Source organism: Brienomyrus brachyistius, unplaced genomic scaffold, assembly GCF_023856365.1.
Source record: "Brienomyrus brachyistius isolate T26 unplaced genomic scaffold, BBRACH_0.4 scaffold68, whole genome shotgun sequence".
Classification (NCBI taxonomy): Eukaryota; Metazoa; Chordata; class Actinopteri; order Osteoglossiformes; family Mormyridae; genus Brienomyrus; species Brienomyrus brachyistius.
The window spans coordinates 706,174-723,088 of record NW_026042343.1 but is presented as its reverse complement, the minus strand read 5'-3'; the positions used below and the strand labels follow the sequence as shown (position 1 = coordinate 723,088).

At 44.1% G+C, this 16,915-nt stretch overlaps 1 long non-coding RNA gene across 2 annotated transcripts; it reads right to left on the bottom strand.

Annotated features, from left to right (window-relative positions):
- Nucleotides 1-4,816: 4,816 nt before the first annotated feature.
- LOC125725503 (uncharacterized) lies at nt 4,817-14,242 on the bottom strand. 2 transcript variants are annotated; one of them, XR_007387509.1, is made up of 3 exons: nt 14,154-14,242; nt 8,115-8,219; nt 4,817-4,893 (listed from the first exon to the last, which is right to left on the bottom strand). It is a non-coding gene; the product is annotated as an uncharacterized LOC125725503 (long non-coding RNA). The 2 variants fall into 2 exon arrangements; XR_007387508.1 differs by lacking the exon at nt 4,817-4,893 and adding an exon at nt 7,808-7,996.
- Between the last annotated feature and the right edge of the window lie 2,673 nt (nt 14,243-16,915).

The window sequence follows — 16,915 nt, the reverse complement described above, 5'->3', positions numbered from 1 at the left end:
CAAGAAAAAAATGCTCACAAATATATATATATATATATATATATATATATATATATATATATATATATATATATATATATACACACAAACCAAGGCTAACCAGGGTTACTCATCACATATTCTCTGTGTATGTACCACACTAACATACACAATATTAATGCAACGCATCACTGGCTGGGTATGCGCTTAGTGACAATATATGGAGGTCGATACGATTTAATTTTAATGAGTTTGATTGAGGCTACAGTACGTTGCTACGGCGATGATTAAAGTCATTTTTTTTTGTTTTGTTGGGAAACACAGCACAGCCGAATCCCAGCGCTAAGACGTCCAATTTAAAGAAACAGACAAAATTAGCACAAATTTCAAGTGAACATACTGTGCATGTCAGTATAAGGCAATTAGAAGGCAAAAGCGGCAATTAAATATGGAGTAGAGAGCATACGTGAGGCAAATATCATGTTCGCAGCATCAAATGGAAATGCCGTCGACTGCGGCTAAGCTGTGTGTTTATTTCTGACTGCTTGGCATAACGAGCAGATCTGGGAGGATCTCCAGGACACATCTGTGCAATCGGCACCCTCAGCGGAAGGATTAGCTCTATAAGGAGCAAAGACCAGACCACTAAGATTAATAAAGGGTAGCAGAGCTGAAGATGTTACCCTGGAAAGGATGCGAGTGTGAAAAGCAGAGATGTGTGTTTTTGCTACAGCAGTCACTTAACCCCGAGGTTGGGAAGAGGTAGTAAGCGAATTGAAGTTGCATTACCTGCGGATTGTGGTCAGCAGGAGGTCTGTGAAGCCGCAGGCTTGATATGGAAATTGTCCGCACTAGTCTGTGAAGTACGTATATGGCTGTGTTATATATATAAACAACAAATAGAAAGGGTCCCTCTTTAAGCTGTACTGACACCAATGTTTTTCACAAAGCACAAACACACACGGTTTTTTTTTTTTTGCTTCTCCTAGGTACAGAATGGAGACTCAGAAGGAGTAACTGAAGCAGAGATCTACGTGCCTGAGCTTCTCAATCTGCTGTTGAAAGCAAAAAAAATAACAAAAACACATAACAAAATGTCCATCCAACTGTCCAAATGGAGTTTCCCTCTTGGGCTTTTCATTAATCAACACCCCCCTATTACTTTTTACTGAAGGTGCCCTGTTACATCACAGGCTGATTAAAATTTACCTGTGGTCTGTCTGAGATCCCGGGTGGCCAGACTTTGGTCTATAAGGAAAACACTGCGCCCTTTCGCTTTTACTACTGTTAATTAAAAATCAAGCCAAATGAGATTTTCGCTCTGCTAAAAATGATAACAGGTCATTTCACAGTAGTTATAGTACGAAAACTTAATCTCACTCATTTATAATGCGAGTGCAGCTTTGTTAATGGAGAATTCTGTCACTGTTCATCTCATTATGAACACTGGAGCAGAATTTTTCACACTGCTAATGACCGCGGTGTGCAGTGTCTTCGGGAACCCAACCAAACACTTCCACTCATTTGCGTGCTGCTTTTCTCACGGGGCAAACATGCAGCTGTGAACGCCGCATTTAAGCAGTATCTCCTGCGAGATGTTTTTGTGCTGGACCTTGTCAAGATAGCAATTTTGTTTAAAAAAAAATGTTTCAGATAATTTGTGGAAGACACGTGCCAGACCTTTGCTGGGACTCAGCCCGACTCCGCAAACAGGCCTTGGGATGAGAATTCAGTGTCCCTGGTTAAACATAATAATTTACATTTTTATTCTTTTCATCTGCAATTAAGCACCTTCCGGCTCTGCGGCGGCTGAAATGGACTCAGAGATTTCACCAGACGATTTGTTTGCTAGTTCTTCTGGAGTTGGATTCCCAAAAAAACACTTCTTGTCAACCGCAGCTGTCAGTTCAGCACTGAAAGATGCCACACAATTGTGGAACAGTAACAGAATCATGCATGTACTTAAAGTTCCGTCACAGTCAATTCTGACGATGCATCCTGGGACGACAGGAAATTAACATTAAGGATGATTTTAAAAGGCGTGGTTACTGAAGACGGAAGGTTTTTGAATACCGTCCAGGTTGTACCCTACCCGATGCCCTATGCTCCCTAGGATAAGCTACAGGACCCCCCCAGTTGAAAGATAGTTGTATGGTTGGTCTGAATGAATTCAGACAATTTTATCCTGCTACTCCATAACTCATCCATACTTACCTGAAGCTGAGGGTGGATTATGATGATGTAACTGAAAATTTCTTCTGAAAAAAAATCACATATGCCTAAATTATTCCCAAATATCATTGACCAAATTAAAGAAGCTCATTGCTGACACGTATTATTTAAATGCAACAGTAAATGATCAATCATTGTAGTTTAGGTGAAGAAAAATATTTTCAAATAATGACAAAATTTGCCGTTGTCGTTTGTTGACTGCAATAAAAGCAGCACGAGAGGAAGAAACTGGAAATTTGCAGTGCCAGTTAACAGTGCTATTAACGATGCTTATTTGTGCTTGCCAGTGCCCCCTAACTGTGTGTATGTACATATCTGACAGCAAAACCCCAACACGGGGAACATCATCACAGCACCAATGCCTTTTCATGATAAATAAACATACTAAACTTTCTGTTCTGTAAAAGCGTTCATTTACTTCTGAACTTTGGTTGTTTGGGAATTAGCAATCGTTAATCCCCCCACCTCCCGAATTTTGTGAGTGTTACAGGGACTTTTTAAAAATTATTTTTTAACACCTCTCCCACTCTCACAGTTGTTTTTCTTTTTTTGATAAAGGGTCTGCACTGGAACGGAACAATTAAAAGCAACATACAGTACTGGTCGACATCGCATGCGGGTGAAGGATGGTTTAAAATAAAATATTTCACTGGCGTCGCTCTGCCTCACAGAATAAGTGGCGACCGATTAACCGAGATGCCGCCAGGCACGGGGGGCACTTGGTGGCATCCCAGTTACCTGTGCCTCGCTGAAGGTAACACAGCCTTTAATACAGTCCACAGAGGTGATATATTTCACAGAAACATGAAGAGCTTTTCTAGTTGTGGGAATTTCCGAATTCGGAGGAGAATAAGACTGAGGAGAGGAATGGGGTACATTAAAAAAGTATGCCCATTCCCAATACGCCAGGAATTCCTTTGAGTTAGGCTCAAAGGCGGACTGTTTAACCACACGGCTTTTCAGGTAAACACGGCCTTCTTTATAAATAGTCACTTAACGAGTATTTTGAATCAGATTTCAGAGCTTTTTTTTTGTTTCACAGTTCATGTTAGGAATGTCGCTCAAAAGTATAGTAATTAACTACTGTAATTAAGAATAATAGGTTTTGTAAACCCGGTAGAGTAACAATTTAAATGTAGCTAAATCCATCCATCCATTTCCTGGAACCACTTATGCTGTTCAGGGTCCTGGGGGTCCGGAGCCTCTCCTGGTGGCGACGGGTGTGAGGCAGGGAACAGCCCAGGATGGGGGGCCGACCCATTGTGGTTAAACAGAACTATCCTGGCATTTTCTACCTGAATACTGAGCAGTATGTGCTGTAAAAATGTAAGATAAGATAGATAAGATAAGATAAGATAAGATAAGATAAGATAAGATAAGATAAGATAAGATAAGATAAGATAAGATAAGATAAGGATAGATAGATAGATAGATAGATAGATAGATAGATAGATAGATAGATAGATAGATAGATAGATAGATAGATAGATAGATAGATAGATAGATAGATAGATAGATATCCATTTATTTCCATTGCATAACTTCCGGCACTGTAACAAAGAGATGTAGTGTGACATCCACCAGAAGACCAAATAACTAACTGCAAGGAGAGCAGAGACCAGTGCCGATCTTGTGTTCTTCTGTTATATAATATATAATGACACATGAGTCATTGCTGTATGCACAGCACAGAAAGCCAGGCTGGTAGCTCAGGGGCTGATCTGAGGTCAGACAGATGACAGAAGCAGGCCCAGAGCCCATTTCGCTGAATGGTGATGGAATGGGAGGCCGATCACTGTACCTCCCATGTGTCATTTTTTACAGGTCTTGACCCAGTATGCCACCCAAAAACCACAACGTCAAAATAACATCTAAAAAAATTACACACACAACCCCCCCATCCGACCCCCCATATCACCATCTAGGGTCATCAAATGGGATTTCTCACCATATAGACACAAACCTACCACCGGTGGCAACTCATTTACAGTATATAATATCTGACTGCAGCGCCTGCCATCCTTCTTGTATGACTTTGGTTTGTTTACTTTCATGCATGAAAACTGTCGGAATGCATAAAGAATGGGCATTCTTACCCTGGTTAAGGTTACATTCTACAGAGGCTTCCTTGAATAAGAGGCTTTGTGCGCAGTAACTGAGATAACGGATAGTCTGTAAACAACAGAGGAGGAGAACATAACTCACAGGGTGAACACAGAGGCAGGGCACCCAGTGGGAATTAGCACGCAATTCATTCCCAAGGAAAGAGATTAAAACTAGGGAACACACAGAGCATACACAGGCTGAGGGGGTGGCGAAAGGTTCTGTTTCATGAATTTATTCTGTGATAACGGTGTAAGAGACGGAGACGGAAAGGAGACATGATATCTGAATAAAAGGTATCGACGATGGGTGCCAAGACCGTCACGTATTGGAACTGTTGCAATTATTCCTTTGTTCTATGCCCTTCCAGAATGTCTTTAGACGTGTCACCATCCCGCCAAGTAGCTGACGCGGTGGCACTCGAGTCATAGACACTAACGGCTTTCACACTGATCCGGCGAAGGTGACGTCCCACGGTGACCCTCAGTCCCAATTCCGTGACCTGTGCAGGGGCTCCTCATTAACGAGAGGGTCACAGAACCGACAGGAGCGGGTGCCAAGGTCCAAGGAGATGGGCGGCTGAAACCGAAACGGTGTCATTCCTGATAAATCAGCTGATAAATGAAACCGAATGTGAAAATGCAACACATGCTGTTGTGACAGCTTGGGGGGGGGGGGGGGGGGGGGGGAAGGGGAAGGGGGGGGAATAAAAAAGAAAAAACAACAACAAAACACAGATGTGCAAATAGAAAACTAGCAAACGGTGGGTAAACAAAATAAGAGAAACAAAATAAGATCACAGAAAGATAATAGAGCCATATAAGACGAATATGGCAGAGGGACGAACCCATTTCAGTCTTAATGAAAGGACTAAGTAAGACCAATGCAGGACAAAATCAAAGGAATCGCACAGCAGAAGATTAATATGCCGCCCATATACTTAATCTGTGTAATTTTGTTTAGTATTAACAAATACGCAAACAAAACATAGTTATCTCAAGGCCCAGTAATAAAGTATGATTGCATTTCTTGGGCCAGGTTTTGTATTAATGGGACTATAAAAGAGCCCAGAAGAGACACAGTAACAGCACCATTTTGGAAATGTTAGTCAGAAGCAGGTATCCATAGAGCCACTTCAAAGTAGCCTGGAGACATATAAGGGATATAATTTGGTTAAGATGCTTGAAACGGCTGCCTGGGATGAGCCAGGCTGATCCAAATCTCTGGCATAATCGGCAATGAGAGCAAACAGATGATATATACAGCCGAAATGAGGCATGTTTCTGGTGCCAGAATGACACGTTATAGAGGGAGCTCTTTTTGATCAGTACGGATCGATATTTACTGGGTCTGGCTGTGCAGCAGGCCCCCGTAGCAGTAATGGATGGAGCCAGGCCTGGCCGGGCACACGTGCTTCATTAGATTTGTCCCAGCGAAAGCCCTGCAGATGTGGCGATGTTACTAACTGGCGCAGCAGAAAGCCATCTGTGTCCTGTCCTGCACCTGCCCTGGCAGTGGTGCCAGAACTCATTTACAATCTGGGAGTCACCAAATACCTTGACCAGGTTTTGCATTTCGACCATCACACATTCCGGTATTAAGCTAGTTTCAGTTTTTATTGACGCTATGCGACTGCTAGATTTTCTCAGTAAGTAGTAGCACCTGGGTGTAACTTTCCTCCATTAATTTTCTTGTAATTTGCTGGATGGGACTGAAGAAAAACAATAACAGTTGTTTCACGGAACAGAGTCAGCAGCTTGCAGAAGCTTTCAGCTAAATAGCGTCATACTTAAGACCTACCAATAATACACCGAGATTTATTTCTTCATTTTAAAAACTGTACTGTGCAGATGACAGGAAAATGAAATTTTAATATGCAAAGAAAAGGCTTTCAAATTCAGCACTGGTGTAGCAGTGATTCATCCTCCCACACCAGTGTGTTATAGACGTCCGGCTTGATTTTCCTTCGATAGGCTCCCCGTCAGCAGTAATTGCTGTATGTTTTTCATGACAGCTTGCTGGTGGCTTGTTGTGAAATTGTCTTCCCATGAAATTCCCACTCTGAGCTATAACTGAAGCTATCCTGTTAGCAGCACCCTAAGTGCCCGCGATGAGAGCAGGCCTGTTTTTCCTGTTCACTGGGGTCTGCTTCTAACACAATATTATACGCTAAGTCCTGAAAGCTAAATTTTCACCCTATCTGACCACATCATCCATGCTTTCACTTTCTATTGATCATGTGGGCCAGCATCTAAGGTATGGATCCCATAAGGAAGATATAATATTTATAAGCCATCGAGTCATGGCTGTCTACACTGGGTACCCAACACAGCCATTAGCTCCCAGTTCAGGGGTTGCAACCTTCTACAGCTGCATTCGAGGCCCGGATGCGTCACAGAGGCGCGACAAGGCTTCCCCCGGTTCGAAGGCTCCTTCAAATGCAGCCAAGAAATGCTTCCTTCTTTTCTCCAGGCCATGAAGGATGCAACCAATGGTTCCTCCGCTGCCCAACATATCCCAAGATTCACTGCACAGATTTTCAGACGGACGTGGCCTACAAGGGCTACATAGGTAGCGCCGTATGAAGGATGCAAGCTCTGAATCGGGACACAGCTAGCATGTTCCCCTGACCTGGGAACTCCATCCAGAACTGGGCCTTGTCTGAGCTGAATCTGGGTGGTACGAAGCACATTGTGTTTTGCCAGGAGCCACACAGCTGGGATAATTAGCAGCTCTGAGAAGTTCTCGTAACCTTCTGCCGGTCCGTCCTTTCTCCAGACGCGTCTCCAGCCCGTTCCGCGCGCGCTGTGATCGCTGGGGCCGATTAGCATTTTGCTCTGAAGGCAACTTCTTTATGTACAGAGAGAAATTATTTTAAATAAATTGCGTGACCTTTTAAGATAATCATTTTCACCTGATCTGATTTGAAGTTGTTAGGGATGGAATTTTTAATAAAACTAAGGGCTTTATATTTAGAATCTGCTGTAATCAAGTCTGGCACAATTATGATCTCAGAAAATCTGAAGATTTGAAGACTGGGGGAGGTGAACACATCTCACATCGGCAACATTACTGCAATACTGTGATAAGGCCATAACCTTTGAGGTTTTTTAGTTTTCAGTTTTGAAGTTGGGTCCTTACCTTAAATAGCCCAGTAATTCTACCAGACTTTGACTTTTCAGTCGTAACACCACATCCACCCCCAAACAAGAGGTTTGACAAAACCAAAGCGGAAAACAGAAGCACTTTTACTATTGCTCAAAGCTGATTAATTGTCATCTACTGATTCTTTGACTCTATAGGCACTGGTTTGACTCTAGGTATCGGATGTATAAAGCAATTCACAACAGTGCAATGCTTGCAATATGAAAGTTTAGTGTCTGGTTTGCAAAAACAGGTATCTCTTTTTTTTCAAAGATATAATGTGTTATTATATTACATTGTACATTTTATTATTGCTATAAGAAACACTGTAATAATAATCAGCCATGTAATGAAACAGAATAAAGAGCAGGAAAATGCCTCAAGCCTTGATTTCTATGGCCCATTGTTGTAGCCAGAATAATTAATCTTTTTACATGCTGGGCTCTGCTGCAGTGTAATCAATTAGCAGATGACAACTTGGGCTCCTCCAGTGTCCCTCCCTGCTTCTGTAAACCAGCATGAGGGACCCCCCCGTCCGCTGCTCCCATATAGCATGTGGAGAAGGGGGGGGGAGGGGGTACATGCATTTGAAACACAATAACCAACAGTGTTCTGGGCCACAGGTGATAACAAACATGACGGCGGTAACAAATTACCCGTCTCTCCGTCTGATCTCAGTTGCTGCCTCGCCGCTTCCGCTGAAGGCCGTCCGGGAAGTGCAGGCGCCAGGTCAGTCCACCGCTGCCTGTATGCATGTGCACCTACAAGCACACACAGCCACATATTACGGGGTCGTTTCTGGGGGAAATGTCCCCACAAGGAACACACACATTCATGACCTCATGAAGAGATTCCCACAATTTTTCCTTGTTAAAATTTCATTTATGTTATTTAGCAGGTGCTCTTATCCAAAGTGACATGCATTTTTTTGTTTTTGAGAAGGGGGGTCAGGCAGTCCCTGGAGCCGTTGGGGTTAAGGGCCTCGCTCAGGGGCCCAACAGCAAATCCACTCCGCCACTCCTGGGATTTGAACCAGCAACCTTCCGAGCATAGGCATAGTCCTAACCCACCGAGTCACAAACCATTCATCAGCCTTGTTTTAAGCGAAAAGTTACAAAACTGAATTTTCTTATGAGGTTTTATTTCTTTGTTTGGATTTGTTGGTGGAGTTAAGGCGAGTTAATACACTGAATTAAAGTGAAATCCCCCCAATGAGAGCGAAACAGGTGTGCATGCGTATGTGTGTATGTGTGTGTGTGTATGTGTGTGTGTGTGTCTGCCTCTCACATGCTCTCCTGCCAGATCTCGACAACCCTTTCACATCATAAAAGTTTTTATTACAGTTATAAGTGTTGCAGTTAATATACATATTATACTGTATTGTCGCTGCTGCCTTTATGGCTGACTTTTTATATTTTCTATGCTCTCGTTTTTCTCCCCGTGTCTGGAGACGATACAGTCTGCTGTTTTCCTCGCCTTCAATAAATGCCTGAATTCGAGGAGGCCTTAGGCCTAGCCCGTAAGTAGCTATTTATTAGTGGGGAAGACGGACAAGGCCCGGCTCCGAAAATGAAGAAATTGAAATCGGCGCACTGATTAAATGTTAGCTGAGCTCATCTATACGAGACGCGAGCCGTAAATATCGCAGCCCAGATTGTGTTTCACTCAATGATCCCACCATGACATTCCCGTAATAGCTTGCACATTTATCTGTTTGCCACCCCAACCCCCCCTCCCCACCCCCACCCCCAATTTTTGCCTTATTCCCAATTTAGGCAAAGTATTTCACCTTCCCTCAGGGGCCCAAAAAACATTCGAGTTAATCAGAGTGCTGCAAGTAATTATCAGAATAGATTTTCATCTGATATTATTTTGTTACGGTGCTTCACAGGATTTACATTTTTTTTTTCCTTCTGTACTTTTCTATTTAATGTTATCGATCTGACTCACGCTGGTAGCTGAGGGACAGGAATTCCCGTGCGTGTCGGGGAGGTGGATGGAGAGAGAGAGAAGAGAGAGACAGATTTAGAGAGAGAGAGAGTGAGCGCATGGATAAGTAAAGGACAGGGGCACAGGAACAGGGGAAGGGGTCATGTGAAAAGTGCAACCAATAAATATTCTATAAAAACAATAATGAAAGTACAGAGAAGATTAAATTGACAAAAAAAAACGAGTAGGGCTATAACACTTAATGGACAACTGGTCCCACTGTGATCCATTTTTTTACACAGCAAAGTTGTCTGCAGCAGTGAGATACAGGCAGAACCTGTGATTAGACCATCGAAGGTCAGATGATGGTCGGTCGCAGTCATGCCAGTGACGTGTGCTCCGTTTTGGACTGGGGAGGAGTGCTGCCACTGAGCTGCCGCCCCCCCCCCCCCGGAGGTACGGGCGGGGGCTCTTTGGGGTGGATAATGACCTTCCCTTGTACTCCTTCATTAAGATCTCAGGCACTTTCTCTCTGTCCTTGGCTTGGCGTTAAGTGCTTCAATCAGCTGTAATCTCTGTCTCTCAGCACCCTCCTGACATAGCGTTCATCAAAAAGAAAGAAAAAATGCCTGGGGTGTTGGTGAGAGCACAACTGTACACATGTACCCCTCAATTACCCGCCCCCCCAGTGCTCACAGATATGGACACGAAAAACTTTAAGGCTCCATCAGGCAGGAAGGACGACATCCAAGGCAAACGCCCCCTAAACCCGCAGCCAAGCATCAACCCCCCATCTGAGAAATACGACTTTGGCGCCTCAACTGGCAGTCAAGCCAATCAGCAGCCCCCCAAAGACACTCACTGTACAGTGTCGTGCCACTGGCCGGCTTTGACGCAGGATGGCACAAAGGGGCTCTGTGTCTGTCACCCGTGCACCACCCGGGGGGGCAGGATCGGGGTTTATTTTGGGAGTGCTCCTTCGTATTGTCTCTGGAAACCTCTTTATCGTTTCCAAGTGCCTGGGGGTCTTTGCGATCATGGCGCGTCTTTCGGGGGGCACGGCACCGGGCCGCACACGCCAGGGCTCGCCGCCACCACCCCTGCGAGTCCTCTCACGCCACCCTGCTCCCCCCAGTCAAAGTTTGTGCCAGGTTTACGATGTGTCACTGCCCAGTTTTCTGGAGGCTGGAAGGATCCCTTATTGCATCTTACTTAAAAAAATCACTGTGGGCGTCACAGACAAAGGAACTGGCTCGAGACCCCACATTCTAAGAAGAAAAGCGTGCAGATGGTTTTATTAAAAGGTAACTGGGGGGGGGGGGGGGCATTGCTGTTTGGCTAATTACAGGGAAAAGTTTCCCTTTTTATTCTATTTTCTACTTTATTTTTTATTCTACTGTGTTCAAGATAAAACATCTTGGAAATATATGGATTTTATTTTTATCTCCTTTTATTCCCGAACGCTGCATGGAGAAGGAAAGGCCTGCTTTGCACTTCACAGGACGGTGACTAAAGCGGGTTTATCTCGCGCTGTGTTCCGGCCCATTCTCTGCGAGCGTCCGTCCTTGGAAATGCGAGTTCTTCCACACGAGTCATGCTGCAGTCAGTATCAATAGCTGTCCACCCGGTGCTCGGCTGCTGTGCTTCTGCGTCACCGTTCACTGGTCCTCACAGGAAACGGTGTCATTAAGAGGAAGGAGAGTGAATAAAGCTCGTGTCCTGAAGGAGCTGCTTGGGGGGGAATGTCTACAGCATTTGCATTATAAAGTGTTCAACCGGAACTCATACAGGGAAAGAACAAAGAAAAGCAGAATTATATGGATGTTACTGAAACAGCGACTTCAGTTAAAATGACATTAAAAAAACATAAATTGGTTGGATGTCTTCCCAGCACATTTTGGGCTTGATGACCCTCATCCACCATGTGCTGACTATCAGCACTGGTCACTGTACTGTCGCAGTGCATGCATACTTCATTAGACTCATAACATTATTTACAGGTAAACAAACATTATTCCAGATAAATACGCCATACCAATGAGAGCATAGTGGATTAATAACTGCTAGTCATTCTGGACTAATGACGGGTACCCGCACTGTCATTCTGGATTAATGACGGGTACCCGCACTGTCATTCTGGATTAATGACGGGTACCCGCACTGTCATTCTGGACTAATGACGGGTACCCGCACGGTCATTCTGGACTAATGACGGGTACCCGCACGGTCATTCTGGACTAATAACGGGTACCCGCACTGTCATTCTGGACTAATGATGGGTACCCGCACGGTCATCTGGATTAATGATTGATACCTATGGAATCATTCTGGATTAATGATTGGTACCTATGGAATCATTCTGGATTGATAACTAGTGGCCACAGAGTTATTCTTCATTAAGACCCATAGCTAAAGAGTCATTATGGATTAATACCTGGTAGCAACAGAGTCATTGTGGACTAATATCTGGTAGCTGCAGCACCATTCTGGATTAATCACTGGAAACTACATTCATTCCAGATTTATGAGTGGGATCCACTGAATCATTCTGGATTAAAAACTGTTAGCTACAGAACAATTGTGGATTAATAATGGGGAACCACAGAGTCATTCCAGATTAATGACTGGGAGTCACGCAGGCTTTCCGTATCGCACGCTAATTCCACTATTCCCCCAAGGTAACTTAACACCCCTTGGGACTGTACAGTGGAGACCATATGTCGAGACCTCAGCTCAATGTGCTGTTAGCATGATTGCTTAGAGTCCAGATGCTCAATAAGTGCAGGATTAGGCTGTGTAAATAAAGAGTTGATGGGTTCATGCAAATCCCATGGGGGCTAGTGTGAGCTCACATCACATTATACTTCACAGGAGCACGGAAACAGATAAAGCGAATAAAGCAGATTTTTTGTTAAATGCTTCTTTCCCAACTGAGATCTGTGTCTGCATGGGTGTTAATATGCTTGTGGGAAAGTTCTTGCAAAGTTTTACTATAGTGACAGCTTGCGATGCAGCCCAGCGGCCCAAAACCACAGAGCCAGGAAAATAAGCAATTATGTTGTGCTTAGCATTTCTGGTTGGAGAGGCACTGACAGCACTGCGTCGAACTTGGCCAGAACCACACTGTGGTTCGTACACATGGGGAGGGGGGTCTAAGGTCAGCGAGTTACGGAGACAGGGGTAAGGGATCGTCAGCTGATTCCTATGCAATCTTGCCTTTGGATGAAGTGCAACCATAATCCATACCGAAGCGAAAATGCCAACCCCCCATCCACGATGCACGCGTCATGTGACAAGATTCAGCCAATTATTCCCGGCACAGAACATAATTTAATTGGTCTGGTCATATGGTGCTACGGCTATGTCGTCTTTAACTGGTCTAAATTATAACATTTCTATAGGAATAAAAAAGATAACTAGTTTACGGGACGAGTAAGAACTGTGAAACAGATGGTGATGCTGCACTAACGAGGCAGTTTAAACTGGTGAGCAAACCATACAGCTCTCATACCAAACTAGTACCCCAAAGTCCACAGAATCAGCTACCACAGAAAACCTAATAGATTTGGCACTGCTGACATGCCGGGTTGTCAAGTCACATGTCTTTCAGCCATTTGATTTCTATAAATACTTTGGAGATCCTTTACATACAACATATATTATATAACTTATTAACCGATATTACCAACTGAGTAAAACATAAATTACTTTATGATATCTCGAATAACTTTATTCTCTGCCCAGTTAAAGATCAATGATTCATATATATCTTGAAATAAATGCGAATCCATTTTCAGCCACACAGAAATTTGCCCAACTTTATCTAAATCACGAACAGCAGAAATTAGTTGCAAGAACACTTGGAATTCATTTATTTACTTAGAAAGTTAAACTTGTCATAAAGCTTCAACTGAAGTTTCTTTAAAATGAATAATTAAACAAACAAATAAGCATTTTACTAATTTAATAATAAGTTAACTTTAGATTTAAATTTTTAAGTTCTGTTAAAAATCGGCAGAGGTAATCAGCAGCTAGAAGCTTAGTAGTTAACGCTTGTTTTATTCTTATTGTTGACAGAAAGACAATGATTCTAAATTGTATTATACAGTATTTCGAATGAGTCCAACGACTTCTTTGAACCCACAAAGTGAACCGGGATACCGCTGCCGCTTCACTGTGCGCCAGCAACCGTAGTTAAAATTAGTATGTAAAATAAAAAGGAAGGGGAATTAACCTGTTACCCGTCCGTACCACCGCTCGCGGGACATCTGTTTAGAAATAATTATTATCACAGTAATGACAAAAAACTGTGGATGTGCTGCTTTCCCTGCAGGTTACATAAAGCCGAACACACAGCGTGGGCGCCGTCCCCGACGAGCGGCGTAATTGGGATCCGCTCTTGCCGATAGCCCTGAGCTTTGGGCTGCTGGGGGAGTCGGTGAGATTAAAAACGGTCCCCGCAGGACCGTGACCAGTCACACCACGTCCTTGTTTAATAACCCCCAGCCCCAGTGCTGCTGACACCCACTCCACAGCCGCTTCGCTCTTTGCATTAATTACGGCAAGTCAAACAAAGGACTGATTGTGAACGGCGCCAGCGTGCTCAGACCTGCGGATTCATATCGCAGTTAGTTGGACCAAACCAGTTACACTCAATGGACGTCTATCTTAATAATAAAAAAAAGATCATTATTATTGTTGACGATGGTTGCAACAACAGCAATAATAATAACAACAATAATCCATCCATTTTCCAAACCGCTTACCCTACTGGGTCGCGGGGGGGTCCGGAGCCTATCCCGGAAGCAATGGGCACGAGGCAGGGAACAACCCAGGATGGGTCGATAGGCCAGCCCATCACAGGGCACACTCACACACGCACTCCTATGGGCAATTTAGCAACTCCAATTAGCCTCGGCATGTTTTTGGACTGTGGTGGGAAACCGGAGAGGAAACCCCACGAAACTCCGCACACATGTGACCCAGGCGGAAACTCGAACCCAGGTCCCAGAGGTGTGAGGCCACAGTGCTAACCACTGCACCACCATGCCGCCCCTGTTGTTGTTGTTGTTATAGGATATATGCACCCAACCGTAAACCCGACTAGGATACCCAATCAGAAGGCACTAAAGCCGAGCCGGACTTCTGAAATGCCTCTGAGCACTGAGATATCGTTATACTGTAGTTGTAAAATACAAAACAGTACTGCATAACCAGCTGACGGGTGGATGGGCCACACAATGGGACAGGGTCTGGGTCTCCGTGCCTCCTGTCTGTTAGTATTCAAAGAATAGGACTTGAACATGATATCAAATATCTTTTGGTTGTTTTGTAAGATTGCTAATTAGTCAATAAATATTCATTGACTCAGCCGTTAGATCAAGGTGCGCATCTGGCAGGCACTACTGTAACCAGAGCTACGGGGCTAGCTGATATGTCACGGGAATGGTGTGAGAGTGGGGAAGACAATCAAAGCCTTCGTCCTCATTATCCTCACCACCATTAGCACCATTCGTAAGTGTCACATCGGGGGTAATTCTAAGATTCGCCCCTTAGAGGGCCTCAGTCGTCAGTAGGGGTCCACTTTCTAAGGAGGATTATGGGATGCTGCCCACAATAAACATTTTCAAGCATGAGGGCTATGAAGCCTATACAAATTTAATGGATTTATACTAATAATTTTTTAGGGGGGTTGAGACAAAAATAGTGTCTAGAAGAGCCTATGGTCAGATTACTAGGTGGCAGAGGGCAGCAGAGAGCCGACCCCTAACTTAGGGTAACAGGTGGCAGTGGTGCCTGCTGGCTCAGTGTGTCATACACACCCTCTGAGAAGTAGCCCTCCGTCAGACTGGGGACAAACAGACCCACACACCTCTGGCAACAACGCAATCAGCACTGAGTGGCAGCTTCAGATTACATTTACATTTTGCACATTTACATTCTGCATAGCTGACACTTCCAGAACGGCTTCATGCACATATTCATAGGAAATCCACAGGAGCCGATCAGTTTATGCCACTGCTCTCTGCTAGATAGAGAAGCGACCTTCCAGGGAGCCCAGCCCCCTGTCATGAACCAGGGGTAATGGACTACACTACCCAGAATGCCATGCTCTCACCTTCCTCTGCCTAGAGGTTTACAGGTATTCTCAGTTATGCAATTATGCTGCTTTCTATTTACCTTTGAGGTCGGAACTCGGTACTGGGAATGACATCACACCTGAGTTAACTGTGTTCCAGTACAGAAAGTCAGAAAGCCATTTAGAAGTACTAGGGACCTGTTTCAAACTTGTCAGATTTAATCAGTTTCAATGTCTTTTCTTCGTTCACTTACATTTCGCTGATTACCTTACATCCAGCAAGTTATCCAGCTAAACAAGAAATCCTGCTTTCTGAAACAGGCCCCAGTTCTAGCCAGGTTAATTGTTAGACATTGTTACCAATATCAGTTGATAACAACACATTATGTGGTAGTTTGTGCATAAAAACACCGTAGCAGCACGTCCACAGGTAGCGATTGCACAGTACTGTGTGTACGACCGATTTAATGAGTCACAAATAAGACATAAGTGCTAATAATCAGTATAAAACTACAGCTTTACATTCTGTTGACGAAGGGCGCAGGCATCTTGCATACTGCGCTCGGCGCTGTATGGATTCCTTAGAGTTCACAAGTCAGAGTTCCGACTTCAGGGAGTTGATCCAGTTGAAATTTCTGACTAGGATCTCGTAATGCAGCATTACCCTGTTCGCTGAATCATTAACGCCTGTTGGATTCATTATCCACCTTTTTATATTTACTTGTTTTGCCTGCTTCTGTCGGGGCACCGATAGCGTTGTCTGGCTCGGGGTTTGGTGATTCCGGCCTTGTGACTGGATTTTGGTTACAAATTGCCCTATTTTGGATCTTTTGCCAGTTTCTCTAACACCGTTTTTTGCCTGCCTCTTCTTCAACAATTACCACAGCTTCCCACCCCCTATGATCATCTACCAGCTCTTGTTGCTGTCCATCACATTGTTCAATAAACTGACTAACGGCCAGCTTGCATGTGGCTCCCTCTTTTCTGCTATGACATGTATCCATTATTCTTACAACATAGACACTTCCATGATCTTTTTGCTATGGTCGATACCCATTAAGCATCCATTTCCAACTTGACTTACCATTTGCATCCCATGGTTTGTATCTGCCATGAAATCTGTCTCCCAGGATGCAAGGTGTCATCGGGCAGCATACAGGTAAATGCATTTATCTCTACAGGCCTGTCCTAATCAGCAGAATTAGCCTTGTGTTCTGGTTTTGGGACATAACAGATGTATGGAATGACTGGAGGTCTCGGAGAAGGTATTAGAAGAGGACAACAATCCACTGAAGCATTTACAGAACTGTGTGGTCCATTACCTGCAGCAGGCAATGCTGTCCCTGTCAACCTAGGCCAAACTAGAGGAATTTGCTGTGGATGAATGAAAATGGAGTCCCTGGCTGACTTCTCGGCCTCCTGATGTCCAGTGCGTATAGAACAACGGTG